Raw genomic sequence first — 18,245 nt, 5'->3', positions numbered from 1 at the left:
AATTGCCATTTACAAGTGGTATACCTAATTAAACATTTTACAGAGATATTAAAACAAAAGAAAAGTATGACAGTGGGAATGCCAAAATCAGGACTTCTGAAGATCCTCTTCTTAGCAAAAATTGTCCGAATTAATTTTTCAAAACCCAGGAAATTAACCAAAATTTTGCAGCAATGCAGGAAGTGTTTATTCAAGAAAAGAAACTGAATTTGCTAAAAATAGTGAGCTTTGCGGCATTTTTAAACATGCTTCACTCCCATCAACTCCGCGGTAGCCTTGGAGACTAAACAGTAGTCTGGTAGCCAATGGATAGTGCAGAATGGTGATAGAGATAAAACCTGTCTTGAGAGAACTGTCATTTTTTGACATGTCTGGTGGTTCCCTGAAAGATTTCACTCACAAGGCTTTTTAAAATTTGATCTAACTCAGAGCTCACCAAGTGCAAACAACCTTTTCCTCTGGGGCATGTGTTTGAAAACAAACACCAGCAGTGGCTTAATATTATAGCTGTCTGAGGTGGTGGATAAGAGTGGTAACAAACAGTAGATAACCAGAAACTTAAAATAAAATGTTGGAGAATTAGATATCCAAAGAAGACTTTGAAGAGTTCTGATCCATTCCTGGGGATCTAGCAGATCACATGCATTCCCAGATGAGAGAGGATTCTCGTAAAATACCTGAGAAGGTCCTAAGCTCTCATCTCTGTCTGAGTTTGAGGTCTGTGCAAGCAGGATGTGAAGGCTATGTGCTGTGTGTGTGCCTAACTGCTCAGTCGTGTCTGACTCTTTGCGACCCCATGGACTGTAGCCCACCAGACTCCTTTGTCCATGAAATTTTCTGGGTTGCCATTTCTTACTCCAGAGGATCTTCCTCACCCAGGGATTAAACTCACATTTCTTGAATCTTGTGCACTGAGGCAGATTCTTTACCACTGTGCCAGGTGAGAATGAAGGCTACCACAGAGCTATCCACTGTCTGATGAGTATTGAAGGCATGCCTCAGCATACACATAGAGCCACTCTGCCAAGATTGATTCTAGCCCTTTAATGAAATTTTTATTTGATCATTAGCTGACCACTTTTTCTTGGGCTCCAAAATCACTGCAGATGGTGACTGCAGTCATGAAATTAAAAGATGCTTGCTCCTTGGAAGAAAAGCTATGACAAACCTAGACAGCATATTAAAAAGCAGAGACATTACTTTACCAGCAAAGATCCGTATAGTCAAAGCTATGGTTTTTCTAGTAGCCATGTATGGATGTGAGAGTTGGACCATAAAGAAGGTTGAGCACTGAAGAACTGATGCTTTTGAAATGTGGTGTTGGAGAGGACTCTTGAGAGTCCCTTGGACAGCACAGAGACCAAACCAGTCAATCCTAAAGGAAATCAATCCTGAATATTCATTGGAAGGACCGATGCCGAAGCTCCAATAATTTGGTCACCTGATGTGTAGAGCCAATTCATTAGAAAAGACCCTGATGCTGGGAAAGATTGAAGGTGGGAAGAGAAGGGGACAGCAGAGGATGAGATGGTTGGATAGCAGAACCGGCTTCATGGACATGAGCTGAGCAAGCTCCAGAAGATGGTGAAGGACTGGGAAGGCTTGCATTCTGCACTTCATGGGATCATCAAGAATGGGACATGACTGAGCGACTGAACAACAAAGTTAACCCAACAAAAACTTCAGTGGCCACATATGATGAAAATACAGACTTTACAGATTTAGTTCTGGACTTTACAGGTTCAGTTAGGGGACAATCTGATTTCTAGAGTTGCCACATTATATTGTTTAGGATGCCTAGTTTTCAACAGAAAAAGGTATAAAATATACCATAGCTATTTTCCATTCACAGGAAATAAAGCAATACATTAATATTGCCCTTGAAGAAGTCTAAATGTTGGACTTGTTAGACAAAGACTTAAATTGGATATCTTAAATATGTTCAAGGAATTAAAGGAATTTGTGTCTAAAGAAATAAAGGAAATCAAGAGAATGGATGTCTCACCATATAAAAAATATCAATTTATTAAGCAAAGCCAGAACCAAACAGAAATTCTGGAGTTGAAAGGTGCACTAATTGGGACTTCACTGGTGATCCAGTGGTGAAGAACCCACCTGCCAATACAGAGACACACGTTTGACCCCTGATTTGGGAAGATTCCACAAGACAGGGGACGATAAGCCTATGTGCTACAACTACTGAGCCCAAGTACTGCACCTGCTGAAGCTCACATGCCTAGAATTTGAGCTCCCCAATGAGAGGAGCCGCTGCAATGAGCAGCTCATGCACCACAATGAAGAGTAGACCCCACTCTCTGACTGTAACTAGAGAAAGCCTGTGTGCAGGAGTGGAGACCCAGTGCAGCCAAAAATAAACAAATAAAAACAACAGCAGCAAAACCCCATAATACCAACAAAAAGAAAAGCACAATAACTAAGATGAAAAACTGACTAGAGGGACTCAACATCAGGTTTGAAAAGGCAGAATAAAGAATCAGCCAACTCAAAGATAGGTCAATTGAAATCAGTTTTAGGAGCAAAAAGGAAAAAATAATGAAGAAAAACTGTTTTGGAGATCTTTGTGACAACATCAAGTATACCAAGATACGTTTAATAGGAATTTCAGAAGGAGAAAGAATATTGAAAAAATAATGGCCAAAAGCTTCCTCAAACTGATGAAAAACTCACACCCAAGAATTTAGTGAACACCAAGTTGGATAGAGTTAGAGAATCATACCTAGATACATCATAATTAAACTGTCAAAAGCTAAAGACAAAGAGAAAATCTTGAAAACAAGCACGAAATAACTCCTTATGTATAAGGGATCCTCAAAATGAATTATAGCTGACTTTTCATCAGAAAATCAGAGAGGCCAGAAGGATGTGGTTTTAAGCACAGTATCGAAAGTAAGGGCTTTGATGTAAGTCTGATCTAATTTCAGGTTTTGGCTTTTCAACTTATTAACTGGATGATACTTAGCAGAATATTTGCTTCGATTTCCTCATTGTAACAGTATTACCATCTCAATTTTAATAGTCATGTCTAAAGGGGTATTAAAGTTTTAAGTGAAGTAACACATACCAATTGTTTAACAGAGTGGTTGAAATAAATAGACGTTCCATAAATATTTTCTGAATATTTATTTATTTTAGGTCCACTGCTCCCATGCAATTACTGGTCTGCTTTTTAATACTGTAGATTTGGTTCCATTTTCCAGAATTTCATAAAAATGGAAGGAATCATTATCATTCCCTCTTTTTTTTTAAACTTTAATTATTTTTTATTTTGAGGGCCAATTTTTTAATGGTAGGGTTTCTTTTCTAATTTTAATTTTTAATGGAAGTATAGTTGATTTACAGTGTCATGTTAGTTTCTAATGTACAGCAAAGTGATTCAGTTAAATATAAGATTATATATTTTCTTTATTCAGAATAGTTTCTATTATAGGTTATTACAAGATAATGAATAGAGTTCCCTGTGCTATGCAATTGGTCCTTGTTATTTATCTATTTTATCTACACGTGAGTCCCCTACATATGAATGAATTATGTTTTAAGAGCACATTTGTTAATCCAGTTTGTTGGTAAGTCTAACAAAGTTAGGTACCCAACTAACACAATCAGCTGTATAGTACTGTACTGTAATAGGTTTATAATACCTTTCACACAAACATATATAAAAAAACAAACACAAAAAATAAAACACTATAAATCTTACAGTACAGTATCTGGAAAGTACAGTAGAACAGTGCAAAAGATGGCATCCAGGGGCTGGCAGTGAGTGACCAGGCAAGAAGAGTTACTGCCTGGAGAAGGAAGAGGGGGTGGAGACGGTAGAGGTGACGGACTGCCAGCCAAAGGAGACGGAGGGCAAGCTGCAGCTTCACTCACTCTTGTCCCTGATGGCACAGGTTCTGGTTCTTTGTTGGATTCTTTTCTATATACACGCTTGAGAAAACAACCCAGTGATGTTTGGTAGTAGCTATTTTTTTTTGTTTTTGTTTTTTCTTATCATAGATGACATGGTAGCACTGGCTTGCATTCCAAATAGCTGCTGCAACTTTCATGGACTGTTCTATATTCAGGTCCTATGCCACAAACCCCAACACTGCTCCTCAAACAGAGAAAATCCCCTTGCCATTTCCTGCACTGTGACTCTCTTCAGTTACTTCCTCCTCTTGTCTCTCTTTGTCCTTTCTCTGCGGCTTCAATTCCATCAGGTCTTCCTTACTGAAGTCCTCGTGTTGCTTAGCAAAGAGTTCAATGAAGCTATTCTCTTGCAGGTTTAACTTGAAATAAAGATACTATAGCAAGTATCTTTTAATTTCATGGCTGCAGTCATCATCCATGGTGATTTTGGAGCCCAACCCAGGCAAATAAAATCTGTCACTGTTTCCACTTTTCCCCCATATATTTGCCATGAAGTGATGAACCTGGGTGCCATGATCCTAGGTTTTTGAGTGTTGAGCTTTAAGCCAGCTCTTTCACTCTCCTCTTTCACTTTCATCAAGAAGCTCTTTAGTTCCTCTTCATTTTATGCCATTAGAGTGGTATCATATATATATCTGAAGCTGTTGATATTTCTCCTGCCAATCTTTATTCCAGCTTGTGTTTCATCCATCCTGGCACTTTGCATGATTATACTCTGCATATAAGTTAAATAAGCAGGGTGACAATATACAGTCTTGATGTACTCATTTTCCAATTTTGAACCAGTCCTTTGTTCCATGTCCAGTTCCAATGGTTGCTTCTTGATCTGCATACAGGTTTCTTGGGAGACAGGTAAGGTGTTCTGGTGTTCCCATTTTTTAAGAATTGTCCACAATTTGTTGTGATCACAGTAAAAGAGTTTAGCAAAGTCAATGAAGCAGAAGTAGATTTTTTTTTTCCCTGGAATTATATTGCTTTCTCTACGATCCAGTAGGTGTTGGGAATTTGAACTCTGGTTCCTCTGCCTTTCCTAAATTCAGCTTGTACATCGGGAAGTTCCCACTTCAGGTACCGTTGAAGACTAACTTGAAGGATTTTGAGCATTACTTGCTAGCATCTGAAATGAGCACACTTGTATGGTAGTTTGAACATTCTTTGGCATTGCCTTTCTTTGGGATTGGAATGAAAACTGAACTTTTCCAGTCCTGTGGCCATTGCTGAGTTTTCCAAGTTTGCTGGCATATTGAGTGCAGCACTTTCACAGCATCATCTTTTAGGATTTGAAAGAGCTCAGCTGGAATTCCATCACCTCCACTAGCTTTGCTCATAGTAAAGCTTCCGAGGGCCCACTTGACTTCACACTCCAGGATGTCTGGCTCTAGGTGAGTGACCACACCATTATGGCTATCTGGGTCATGAGAACTTTTTTGTATAGTTCTGTGTATTCTTGTCACCTGTTCTTAATTTCTTCTGCTTCTGTTAGGTCCTTGCTGTTTCTGTCCTTTATCGTGCCCGTCTTTGCCTGAAATATTCCCTTCATGTCTTCAATTTTCTTGAGGAGATCTCTAGCCTTTCCTATTCCATTGTTTTCCTCTATTTCTTTGCACAGTTCACTTAAGAAAGTTTTATTATCTCTCCTTGCCATTCTCTGGAACTCTGCATTCAGTTGGGTATATCTTTTCCTTTCTCCATTGCCTGTTCCTTCTCTTCTTTTTTCAGCTATTTGTAAGGCCTACTCAAATAACCACTTTGCCATCTTGCATTTCTTTTTCTTTGGGATGATTTTGGTCACTGCCTCCTGTACAGTGTTAAGAACCCCCATCCATAGTTCTTTAGCACTCCATCTACTAGATCTATTTCTATTTGTCGCCTCCACTATAGAATTATAAGGGATTTGATTTAGGTCATATCTGAATGGTCTAGTAGTTTTCCCTACTTTCTTCAATTTAAGCCTGAATTATGCAATAAAGAGCTCATGATCTGAGTCACAGTCAGCTCCAGGTCTTGTTTTTGATGACTGTATAGATCTTCACCTGATGTGAAGAGCTGAATTCTTAGAAAAGACCTTGATGCTGGGAAAGACTGAAGATAGGAGGAGAAGGGGATGACAGAGGATGAGATGGCTGGATGGCATCACCGACTCAATGGACATGAGTTTGTGCAAGCTGTGGGAGATAAGGAAGGATGGGGAAGCCTGGTGTGCTACAGTCCATGGGGTCACAAAGAGTTGGGCATGTCTGAGTGACTGAATGACACAGACCTTCTCCACCTTTGGCTGCAGAGAATATAATCAATCTGATTTCAGTATGGACCATCTGGGGATGTCCATGTGTAGAGTCATCTCTTCTGTTGGAAGAGGTGTTTGCTATGGCCCGTGCGTTCTCTTGGCAAAATTCATTTTATATTGTTTAATTTTGTACTCTGAGGTCAAACTTGCTTGTTACTCCAGCTATCTCCTGACTTCATACTTTTGCATTCCAATCACCTATGATGAAAAGGACATCTTTTTTTTTGTGTGTGTGTCCATTCTAGAAGGTCTTGAGGTTCTTCCTAGAACCATTTGGTTTCTTTGGCATTGGTGGTTGGGTCATAGACTTGGGTTACTGTGATGCTGTACGATTTGCCTTGGAAATGAACTGAAATCATTCTGTCACTTTTGAGATTGCACCCAACTCATGTCTTTTGGACTCTTTTGTTGGCTATAAGGACTACTCTATTTCTTCGAAGGGATTCTTGCCCACAGTAGTAGATATAATGGTCATCTGTATTAAATTCACCCATTTCCATCCATTTTAGTTCACTGTTTCCTAAAATGTTGATGTTCACTCTCGCCATTTTCTACTTAACCACGTCCAATTTACCTTGATTTGTGGGTCTAACACGCCAGATCCCTATGCAATATTGCTCTTTACAGCCGTGGACTTTACTTTCACTACGAGACACATCCACAGCTGGATTTAGCAGTGTACAGAGAGCATAATATCACAATCAATCATGGTTTATTGCAGGAAAGCAAATTAGTATAGCGTTCAGCATAGTTCATTGCACTAACAGAATAAAGGGGAAAAGCCCTATGGTCATCTTTATAGATGTACCATATAGATGTCAAATAGCATTTGACAATGTCAACATCCATTTATAAATTAAAAAAAAATTAGGAATATGAGGGAAATTCTTCTACCTGATAAAGAGAATCTACAAAATCCTATAGCCAACATTATGTTTAATAATTAAAAACCAACTCCTTCTTTCCAGGATCAGAAAGAATGCAAGACTGTCCATTCTTACCTTTTCTGTTTTACTAGACATCCTTGCCAGTGAAGTAAGATAAGAAAAATAAAGGCATATAGATTGGAAAGAAACAAGGAAGACAGTCTTCATTGCAGATGACATAAAACCTCTGTAGAATAATCTAATAAATATACAAAAATCTACTTAGAACTAAATACAACAAAATATATGCAAAACTGTACAGTTAAAACTACATGACATTAATATGTGAATTAAATAAAGATAGACCTTCTTCAAGATCAGATCAGAAGAATTAGTATTGTTAAGCTGCTAGTTCTTCCAAACTGAGCTATAGATTCAATCCACTTGCAATCAGATTCTAGCAGTCTGTTTTTCTTTCTAGAAATTGACAAGCTTTATGAAAATGGAAAGAATCTAAAATAGTCAAAACAACGCTGAAAAGAGAACAAAGTGGCTTGCACAACCTTATTTCAAGACTTATAAAGCTACAATAATCAAGATATGGTACTGTTGTAAGGATTGCTGTATATATAAAGACAATGGCATAACGATCGACATCTGGGTGACTGAAGCAGCATAGAGAGCCCAGAAATAGCCTGAACATATATGGTCAGTTGGTTTTTCACAAAGGGTCAAGGTGATTCAATAGAGAAAAATTATTTTTTCAATATTCTTTTGAAACAATGGGTGATGGCACAATGGGATATACATATGCAAAAAAGAACCTTAACTCCCACTTCATATCATATATACAAATTAACTTGAAATAGATGATAGACCTAACTTTGAAAGCTAAAACCAAAACTTCTAGAAGGAAACATAAGAGAAAATCTTTGTGAACTTGAATGAGATAGTGATTTCTTAGAGGAGACCCAAAATGCACAAACCATAAAATCAAGTGATAAATTGGACTTAATGAAAATTAAAGACTTCTGCTCTTTGACATATTATGGCCTGGATCTGTGAAGAGCCAAGCTGTAAGGCAAGACTGACAGTAGCCTGGACAATCCAAGTCAAAAATGGCAAGAATAACCTATGGAGAGTGGAGTCTGTTCAGATTTATTTCAAAACAACCTGTTTCCGGGCCTTTGGCCGCTTGCTCAGAGAGCTATGGCTGCTGCTGTTGACCCGTCTCTTAACGCCCCCAGCTGTCACAAGTGAAGGGCGGGTCCATCATGCTTCTTGTGACAGTAGCTTCAACAGCTCTGGCCCAACTAGACCCACGGAGGGAGGCTCCAGCCTCAATCATGGCTACAGTGAAGGACTGGGTAACATCCAGATATGGGAAAGCTAGATCGTGAGAGACAGGAGGCTGGGAGTACCCAGCAGATAGCTCCCCTCTCCAACCCTTCCCTATGGACTGTTTTGAAGGCTTCTTGGAAGCAGTCACATGCAAACAAACAGCCATATGTGTTTTCTTGTTATGTTTTGGTTAGTTCAGCTACAAACCACCTGTATTTGTTCCCCCTCATTCTTTGGCTCATTTTCTTTTATTCCTTTAAGTTTGATGCCCTGAGGTTGCATCTGTTAGTACCAAATAGAATATTTGCAATTGACTTTGCCTCAGGCTTTGTTTTCATAGGCTAAGACAAAATATAACAATCCTATGAGAAATCATAGGACCGTTATGACTTCCCCGGTGGCTCAGATGGTAAAGCATCTGCCTACAATGCGGGAGACCCGGGATCCGTCCCTGGGTCAGGAAGACACCCTGGAGAAGGCAATGGCACCCCACTCCAGTACTTTTGCCTGGAAAATCCCATGGACAGAGGAACCTGGTGGGCTAGAGTCCATGGGTCACAAAGAGCTGGACACGACTGAGTGAGTTCACTTTCACTTTCATGAGGAAATCAGCACTACTAATACATCATCATTTTAAAAACAAGAACACTGAGGCCCAGGGAGGTGAGGTAATTTGTCCAAGATCCTATAGCTAGTAAATGGAGGAAGTAGAATTAGAACTCTGACTCTAAACCTCCTGCTCTTAGCAACTCTGCTATTATTCTGGTCTGGCGGCCTATCAGCTTCTTGCTAGACCTTGATTCTGAAGACAAGATCTTGCCCTCATTATGAGTTCTGGCATGTCCAGAGTCCCTGTCTCATAGGCACTTGGTTGTGGAACTTTCTTGTTTTATTTGTACTGTGAAAAATGGACTGAGCCAGTTTGAATGAGGAGTGGTGGTAAAACAAAGCATATTAGAAACAGGAATTCTAGCCATTTCTGACAGCTGGGTAGACAGATACATTTAGTGAAGGGAACATTTCTGACTGGGACAAGATTGTTCTTCAGGCTGTGAGGTGAACTAGGGACCTTTAGACTCCAACCAGCCTGTCACTAGACAGAAAAGTATGACCCCTTCCCCCATTCTCTACTGCTTAACATGACGAGTATGTCTTCATTTGCTAACGTGTGGCCAGTTCTATTACACTGATGGTACATAACAGGGTGGAAGCATCCTTTTCAGTTCCTGTGCATTTTTTTAAAAAATAATATATTCAGTTATTCAGTGATAAGTTTTTAAAAGTCAGCTGTGACTTCACAGCTAGAAGACTGATTTTTGAAGTTTGAAAGTATATTTATGAGGTAGAAAGTGAAAAGACCATTAATAGTGGTTCTATAGGTTAATAGGTCCTTATGGATAATCTACTTTGTAACCTATGTATTCTATGTTAGACGCTTATTCAGAGGTGAATGGGCAGGGTCCTAATAGGGTAACCAATTGGCTTGGCTAAAATTGGATAAGTCCTGGGCAATTTGAAACAAGTGATTAACCTACCGGTACCCCAAGGGGCTCATAGGCTAAAAATGCAGGCAGTTATACAAGTGTATGCAGCTATGAAATAGCGTGATATGTGAAATATGTAACAATAATATGTTTTACTTCCATGGCACTTTCTCTGAGACAGTCACTGTTTAGAATACTAATTTATGTATCAGTTCATTGAATCCCACAACAGCCCTGTGAAATAAGGACTATTATCATCCTCACTCGACATAGAAATTGAGGCACTACTAAGGCACAGATCTAGGTTTTAAACCCAGGAAATAAAGGTCTATATCTGATAAATTAATGTCTAGACACTGGTCTCAAATGTCTAAGGCCAAGAAGTAGCAAAAGGAATAAGTGATTAACTTTGTGGGTGACAGAAGGTGGTTATGGGAGAAGGGGGTATGGGGAAAGGGATGAGAGAAGGTGGTGCCTGAGCAGGAATGTAGGAAGGAAAGAAAAAGGCATTCTTGGCAGGCTGGGTCAAGTTAGGACATGGATTTGTGAACCATCACGGTGTTGCTGGTAGATCAGTGTCTATAGGAGATCTGATGGGAGTTGTCTAGGCTCTGACATGTTCAGTGGTACATTTCACCCACTGTTCCAGGACCTTGAGAAAGAAGCCTGGAGAAGTCATAGGGCTCGGTGACCAAGGACTTCACAGTTCAGTTCAGTTCAGTTCAGTCGTTCAGTCGTGTCCAACTCTTTGAGACCCAATGAATTACAGCACGCCAGGCCTCCCTGTCCATCACCAACTCCCGCAGTTCACTCAGACTCACATCCATCGAGTCAGTGATGCCATCCAGCCATCTCATCCTCTGTCGTCCCCTTCTCCTCCTGCCCTCAATCCCTCCCAGCATCAGAGTCTTTTCCAATGAGTCAACTCTTCGCATGAGGTGGCCAAAGTACTGGAGTTTCAGCTTTAGCATCATTCCTTCCAAAGAACACCCAGGGCTGATCTCCTTCAGAATGGACTGGTTGGATCTCCTTGCAGTCCAAGGGACTCTCAAGAGTCTTCTCCAACACCACAGTTCAAAAGCATCAATTCTTTAGCGCTCAGCCTTCTTCACAGTCCAACTCTCACATCCATACATGACCACAGGAAAAACCACAGCCTTGACTAGAAGGACCTTAGTCGGCAAAGTAATGTCTCTGCTTTCGAACATGCTATCTAGGTTGGTCATAACTTTCCTTCCAAGGAGGAAGCGTCTTTTAATTTCATGGCTGCAGGCACCATCTGCAGTGATTTTGGAGCCCAAAAAAATAAAGTCTGACACTGTTTCCACTCTTTCCCCATCTATTTCCCATGGAGTGATGGGACCGAATGCCATGATCTTCGTTTCTGAATGTTGAGCTTTAAGCCAACTTTTTCGCTCTCCCCTTTCACTTTCATCAAGAGGCTCTTTAGTTCCTCTTCACTTTCTGCCATAAGGGTGGTGTCATCTGCATATCTGAGGTTATTGAGATTTCTCCCGGCAATCTTGATTCCAGCTTGTGTTTCTTCCAGTCCAGCGTTTCTCATGATGTACTCTGCATATAAGTTAAATAAGCAGGGTGACATGATACAGCCTTGACGCACTCCTTTTCCTATTTGGAACCAGTCTGTTGTTCCATGTCCAGTTCTAACTGTTGCTTCCTGACCTGCATACAGATTTCTCAAGAGGCAGGTTAGATGGTCTGGTATTCCCATCTCTCTCAGAATTTTCCACAGTTTACTGTGATCCACACAGTCAAAGGCTTTGGCATAGTCAATAAAGCAGAAATAGATGTTTTTCTGGAATTCTCTTGCTTTTTCCATGATTCAGTGGATGTTGGCAATTTGATCTCTGGTTCCTTTGCCTTTTCTAAAACCAACTTGAACATCAGGGTGTTCATGCTTCACATATTGCTGAAGCCTGGCTTGGAGAATTTTGAGCACTACTTTGCTAGCATGTGAGATGAGTGAGATCGTGCAGTAGTTTGAGCATTCTTTGGCATTGCCTTTCTTTGGGATTGGAATGAAAACTGACCTTTTCCAGTCCTGTGGCCACTGCTGAGTTTTCCAATTTGCTGGCATATTGAGTGCAGCACTTTCACAACATCATCTTTCAGGATTTGAAATAGCTCCACTGGAATTCCATCACCTCCACCAGCTTTGTTCGTAGTGATGCTTTCTAAGGCCCACTTGACTTCACATTCCAAGATGTCTGGCTCTAGATGAGTGATCACACCATCGTGATTATCCAGGTTGTGAAGATCTTTTTTGTACAGTTCTTCTGTGTATTCTTGCCACCTCTTCTTAATATGTTCTGCTTCTGTTAGGTCCAGACCATTTCTGTCCTTTATTGAGCCCATCTTTGCATGAAATATTCCCTTGGTATCTCTAATTTTCTTGAAGAGATCTCTAGTCTTTCTCATTTTGTTGTTTTCCTCTATTCCTTTTTATTGATTGCTGAAGAAGGCTTTCTCATCTCTTCTTGCTATTCTTTGGAACTCTGCATTCAGATGTTTACATGTGTCCTTTTCTCCTTGGCCTTTCGCTTCTCTTCTTTTCACAGCTATTTGTAAGTCCTCCCCAGACAGCCATTTTGCTTTTTTCCATTTCTGACAGAATGTAGTCCATTGGATAAGGAAATGGCAAACCACTTCAATATTCTTGCCTTGAGAACCCCATGAACAGTATGAAAAGGCAAAATAATAGGATACTGAATGAGGAACTCCCCAGGTCAGTAGGTGTCCAATATGCTACTGGAAATCAGTGGAGAAATAACTCCAGAAAGAAAGATGGGATGGAGCCAAAGCAATAATAATACCCACCTGTGGATGTGACTGGTGATAGAAACAAAGTCCAATGCTGTAAAGAGCAATATTGCATAGGAACCTGGAATGTCAGGTCCATGAATCAAGGCAAATTGGAAGTGGTCAAACAAGAGATGGCAAGAGTGAACGTCGACATTCTAGGAATCAGCGAATTAAAATGAACTGGAATGGGTGAATTTAACTCAGATGACCGTTATGTCTAGTACTGCAGGCAGGAATCCCTCAGAAGAAATGGAGTAGCCATGATGGTCAGTAAGAGTCCAAAATGCAGTACTTGGATGCAATCTCAAAAACGACAGAATGATCTCTGTTCATTTCCAAGGCAAACCATTCAATATCACCGTAATCCAAGTCTATGCCCCAAGTCTATGCTGAAGAAGCTAAAGTTGAATGGTTCTATGAAGACCTACAAGACCCTGTAGAACTAACACCCCCAAAAGATGTCCTTTTCATTATAGGGGACTGGAATGCAAAAGTAGGAAGTCAAGAAACACCTGGAGTAACAGGCAAATTTGGCTTTGGAATGCAGAATGAAGCAAGGCAAAGACTAATAGAGTTTTGCCAAGGAAATGCACTGGTCATAGCAAACACCCTCTTCCAACAACACAAGAGAAGACTCTACACATGGACATCACCAGATGGTCAACACCGAAATCAGATTGATTGTATTCTATGCAGCCAAAGAGGTAGAAGCTCTACATAGTCAGCAAAAACAAGACCAGGAGCTGACTGTGGCTCAGATCATGAACTCCTTATTGCCAAATTCAGACTTAAATTGAAGAAAGTAGGGAAAACCGCTAGACTATTTAGGTATGACCTAAATCAAATCCCTTATGATTACACAGTGGAAGTGAGAAATAGACTTAAGGGCCTAGATCTGGTAGAGTGCCTGATGAACTATGGAATGAGGTTCGTGACATTGTACAGGAGACAGGGATGAAGACCATCCCCATGGAAAAGGACTTCACATGCCACGCTAAGGAGCACAGATTTCAACCTGTTCACAATAGGGATCACGAGAGGATTTTAAGACAAAGCTGATGCTTGCACTTTTAGAGAATTTCTCTGGAGGCATCCAGAAGGGGAGAGGGTGGTACAGGACTAGTGGCAAGTGAAAACCAAGGTCTCGAAGAAGCCCCTGTGGGAGCTGGTGACTTTAGCTACAGTGTGTGGTAGAAGAGATGGAGAGGGCTGGGCAGGTTAAAAATGTGAAGAAGATAGAATGAACCAAGCATGGTTAGTGATTGGATGGAAAGGCCAAGGAATTAGGAAATTGACTTCTATGTTCTCTGCTTGGCTAGCTAGGTATATAGGCCTTCCACCAATAATTAAAAAAAAAAAAAGAACACAGGAGGAAAAGTGGATTTAAAGAAGAAAGAAGGCGAGTCCAGCTTTTCACAGTGTGACTCTCAAGGGCCTAGAGGAAGTCTAGATGATATTGTCTAATCCAAGCATTTCACTAAAAATGAGGCAGCTTGTCCTAAAGGCTACTTAGTTTTCTGATCAAGAGTGAAATAATAATTATGAAGGAACCTCTTGGAGACAGGTATAAAATAGATAGAAAGCAATAGAATTAATATAATATTAATGTAGCATTCTTTGGTTTCCCCTGATGTACAAAATATTTAATACACTCATTTAAATACATTTAACACATACATTTAAAAATTTAATACATTCATTTATGGTAAGATATCAGTGACTGGGCCTTCCCAGGTGGCGCTAGTGGTAAAGAACACAGCTGCCAATGCAGGAGATATTAGAGATGCAGGTTTGACCCTGGGTTGGGAAGATCCCCTGGAGGAGGGCATGACAACCCACTCCAGTATTCTTGCCTGGAGAATCCCCATGGACAGAGAAGCCTGGCGGGCTACAGTCCATGGGGTTGCAAAGAATTGGAGACAACTGAAAGGATTTCGTATGCACACATGGATCAGTGGCTTAACTTATTATCTGTCCTAAGAAAGAGGAGAGTGAAAAAGTTGGCTTAAAGCTCAACATTCAGAAAATGAAGATCATGGCATCTGGTCCTATCACTTCATGGGAAATAGATGGGGAAACAGTGGAAACAGTGGCTGACTTTATTTTTGGGGGTCCAAAATCACTGCAGATGGTGATTGCAGCCATGAAATTAAAAGACGCTTACTCCTTGGAAGGAAAGTTATGACCAACCTAGATAGCACATTGAAAAGCAGAGACATTACTTTGCCAACAGAGGTCCGTCTAGTCAAGGCTATGGTTTTTCCTGTGGTCATGTATGGGCGTGAGAGTTGGACTGTGAAGAAAGCTGAGCACGGAAGAATTGATGCTTTTGAGCTGTGGTGTTGGAGAAGACCCTTGAGAGTCCCTTGGACTGCAAGGAGATCCAACCAGTCCATTTTAATCCATTCTAAAGGAGATCAGTCCTGGGTATACATTGGAAGGACTGATGCTAAACCTGAAACTCCAATATTTTGGCTACCTCATGCGAAAAGTTGACTCATTGGAAAAGACCCTGATGATGGGAGGGATTGAGGGCAGGAGGAGAAGGGGATGACAGAGGATGAGATGGCTGGATGACATCACCGACTCGATGGACATGAGTTTGAGTGAACTCCGGGAGTTGGTGATGGACAGGGAGGCCTGGCGTGCTGCAATTTATGGGGTCACAAAGAGTCGGACATGACTGAGCGACTGAACTGAACTGAACTGAACTGAAGAAATATCTATGTTTCATAAAGGACAGCAATGCTTAACTGAATCCCAGATAAAATAATTTCATTTATCTTAGTCCTGGAGATGGATTTTTTTTTTTTGAGCTGATGAACCTTCTAGAACACCTCAAATCATAATACATTTGCAGCTCCTAATTCCATGTACATGGGTACAGCGGTAATTAGAACATCTGAAAGTGGTCATAAATTCATTACATGGATTTCTTTCATCCTTGAATTAACTCTCCCCAAGTATTCACATGTTTGCTTATTTCAAACATTTAAGACCCTCAGTATCTTTTTATCCAAGTATAGAAAATCAGTTATTACTGTGCAATATAATGAAAAAATTATTTACATGAGCAATTTATTTGAATTTTAAGTTTTTAAAAAATGCCAATTTTCATCTCTATGCCCCTCTTCCAATTCTTTAAGTGTAATCTCTGTTAGATGAGGGAGGGGGCATGCATCTCCTCATCCCCACGGAAACTCTCATCTGTGGGTTTTTGGTACACAGGCTCCGGATTAAAGCCCATCAACGGTGATCTTGATTGCCTATTGCATCCTTTAACAAGAAAGATTTAAGTCGTAACTCATAGATACATTAATTGACCTTAGTGTGTCTTCCTTGAAACAACTAGGAATGGAAGGAGTGGAGGAATGGAGATTCAGGGAGAGTAAATGAATTCTCGAAGACACACACTCAACTGGGGAAATCACCGAAAGAGACTGCCTTTCCTGAGATCTCTAGCCACTAAACAATGCTGTCTCCCTCCTGTTAGGGTGCCATCATTTGCTGAAACAGCCAAATCATGCAGCAGAATGACCCTGTTCTTGTGACTCAGTGGCCTGGGGATACTTTCTACTAGGCAAAAGGCCACCCATCTCTCAGATTTCTTAACTTTGCTTTGTATTTAGAGAAACATGCTGTTCACTGTTCTAACATCATCCATCCTTGTCAGCACTCAAGGCCACAGCTTCATCTGAACAGCCAGTGATATACTGCAGAGAGAATGCACCAAAGACATCAAACTCTGTATGACATTTATGTAGACTCTGAGCCCACCAGAAATGGATTGATGATGCCATAAAGTCTTGCAGTAGCCAGGCAAAACAAGACTAAGGAGAGACAGTGGTGATGGTGATGGTAGGAAAAACAATAGTTCTCTCCATTCACTTTCTCCCTCTGCAGAAATTCATTTATGTCTTATTTAAAACAGGAGAAAATTAAATGAGTACAGGGATTTTTGGGGCCAAGCATAGAAGCAAACAGCCTTGATTGTCAGTGGTACTTCTAGCTGCCTTGGCTGGGCCAACACAGCATGGGTAACAGGGCACTCAAAATATTCCACTTTCAAACTTAAGACATCCTTCCAACTATATGTGTTCATGGAACAACACATGAACTTGAGAAATGTGGGCGTTGAAAGTGGCAGTGGATCAGGCAAGGGTCTGCGTGCACGTTCACTGTGTCCCTTTGGAGGGTATCCTCAACATCCAATCATGATGCTATTTATGATCATGCCAACCCAGGATGGACAGAATGCTAACATTCTGCTCTGGATGTCCAGCCTGCAAACTGGATTAAAGACAGCAATATGCCTAGATTTGTATTCAGGATTATCAGTGTGGTGGAATCCATCTTTTCCGGATCCCACAGGTATTTTGTTGGTACTCAGGAACCCCAGTGGAAAATGATCTCACACAACAAGAGAATAGGATATTTTTCATAGCTAATGCTAATCAGTTATGCAAGCACAAAATATCCTTAAGCTTGCTACAAACAAAATGCCCAGTTATCAGAAATGGAGCTTCCTACCCCCATTTTTACCTATTCACGTAAACATGCATGTGTTATTGCAGAACCACTGTGTATGGCCTGTGTGCAATCTTCCTGGGCTGCCTGTAGCTAACTTTGGAAGATGCAAATTTTTTTTTTTTACATCATTTAAGCCACAGCAACACATACATATTTTAAAAATAATCAGTAACTAAAAAAGCCTCACATTCACATGAAGAAAGACGACAATAAATTGGACTTACCAGTTTAGGTTGTTTGAGGCAGCAGAGGAGCAAGTTGCTGGTAATTGTCCAGTGCTTTAATTCAATAAATCACATTGGCTCTGCTTTCTCCTGTGGCTCAGCCTCTGCGCAAAGCAAGCAAACCTCCTTCCTATTCTGTGTAAAGAGTAAAATGCAAGGAGGATTACTACAGGCAAGAGCCGAAGTCATGATCACTAAGGTATCTCAAGGCAAAATGAAAGGGCCAGTGATGTACAGGGAGAGGATGGGGGAAGGAAACAGCTTGGCTCAGAATCTAGGTGTATTCTCAGGACTGCAGCCCCGGGAGGGATTGATTTCTCAAGCCCTTTTGCATGTAGTGAAAGGATACTATGACTCCCGTGCACCTTTAGCCTATTGTAACTGTGAGGTCCATTAGGAATGGCCCACAGGGAAAATAAGCTTCATGGCAAACAAGACTGAATCGGAACAGATTGTTACTCAAGGATGAGCAAAGGGGCGATGAGGCAGCCAGTTAGCTTTGCCCTATACGAACTGCAGGGGAAGAAATATCGTCTGGCATCCTGGAGCCTGTCCAGCAATCTGTGACTGCAAATGGTCCACAGCCTCCTGGGGCCAGATACCCTCTTACGCCCACAGCTGCTTGGGACCAGAAGCACACAGGTGGCAGCCGTATCCTCTCACCTCGTGGCACACGAGCAATGCTTCTCCTAGTAGGAACAAGGGGCATCTTTAGAAAGGTCCCAGTCTCCCTGGGGCTGCTCAGCCAATGCCAGTTTTT

General features: G+C 40.9%; 1 protein-coding gene across 1 annotated transcript in view; it reads right to left on the bottom strand.

Annotated features, from left to right (window-relative positions):
* Positions 1–17,613, bottom strand: part of ANKFN1 (ankyrin repeat and fibronectin type III domain containing 1) — a 193,848-nt gene extending 176,235 nt beyond the window's left edge. The window contains exon 1 of the mRNA XM_068978753.1: positions 17,486–17,613. The gene's annotated coding sequence lies outside the window, so the exon portion shown is untranslated. The remainder of the gene's footprint in view (positions 1–17,485) is intronic.
* Between the last annotated feature and the right edge of the window lie 632 nt (positions 17,614–18,245).

Source organism: Capricornis sumatraensis, chromosome 8, assembly GCF_032405125.1.
Source record: "Capricornis sumatraensis isolate serow.1 chromosome 8, serow.2, whole genome shotgun sequence".
NCBI lineage: Eukaryota > Metazoa > Chordata > Mammalia > Artiodactyla > Bovidae > Capricornis > Capricornis sumatraensis.
This window is presented reverse-complemented; position numbering and strand designations above follow the sequence as displayed.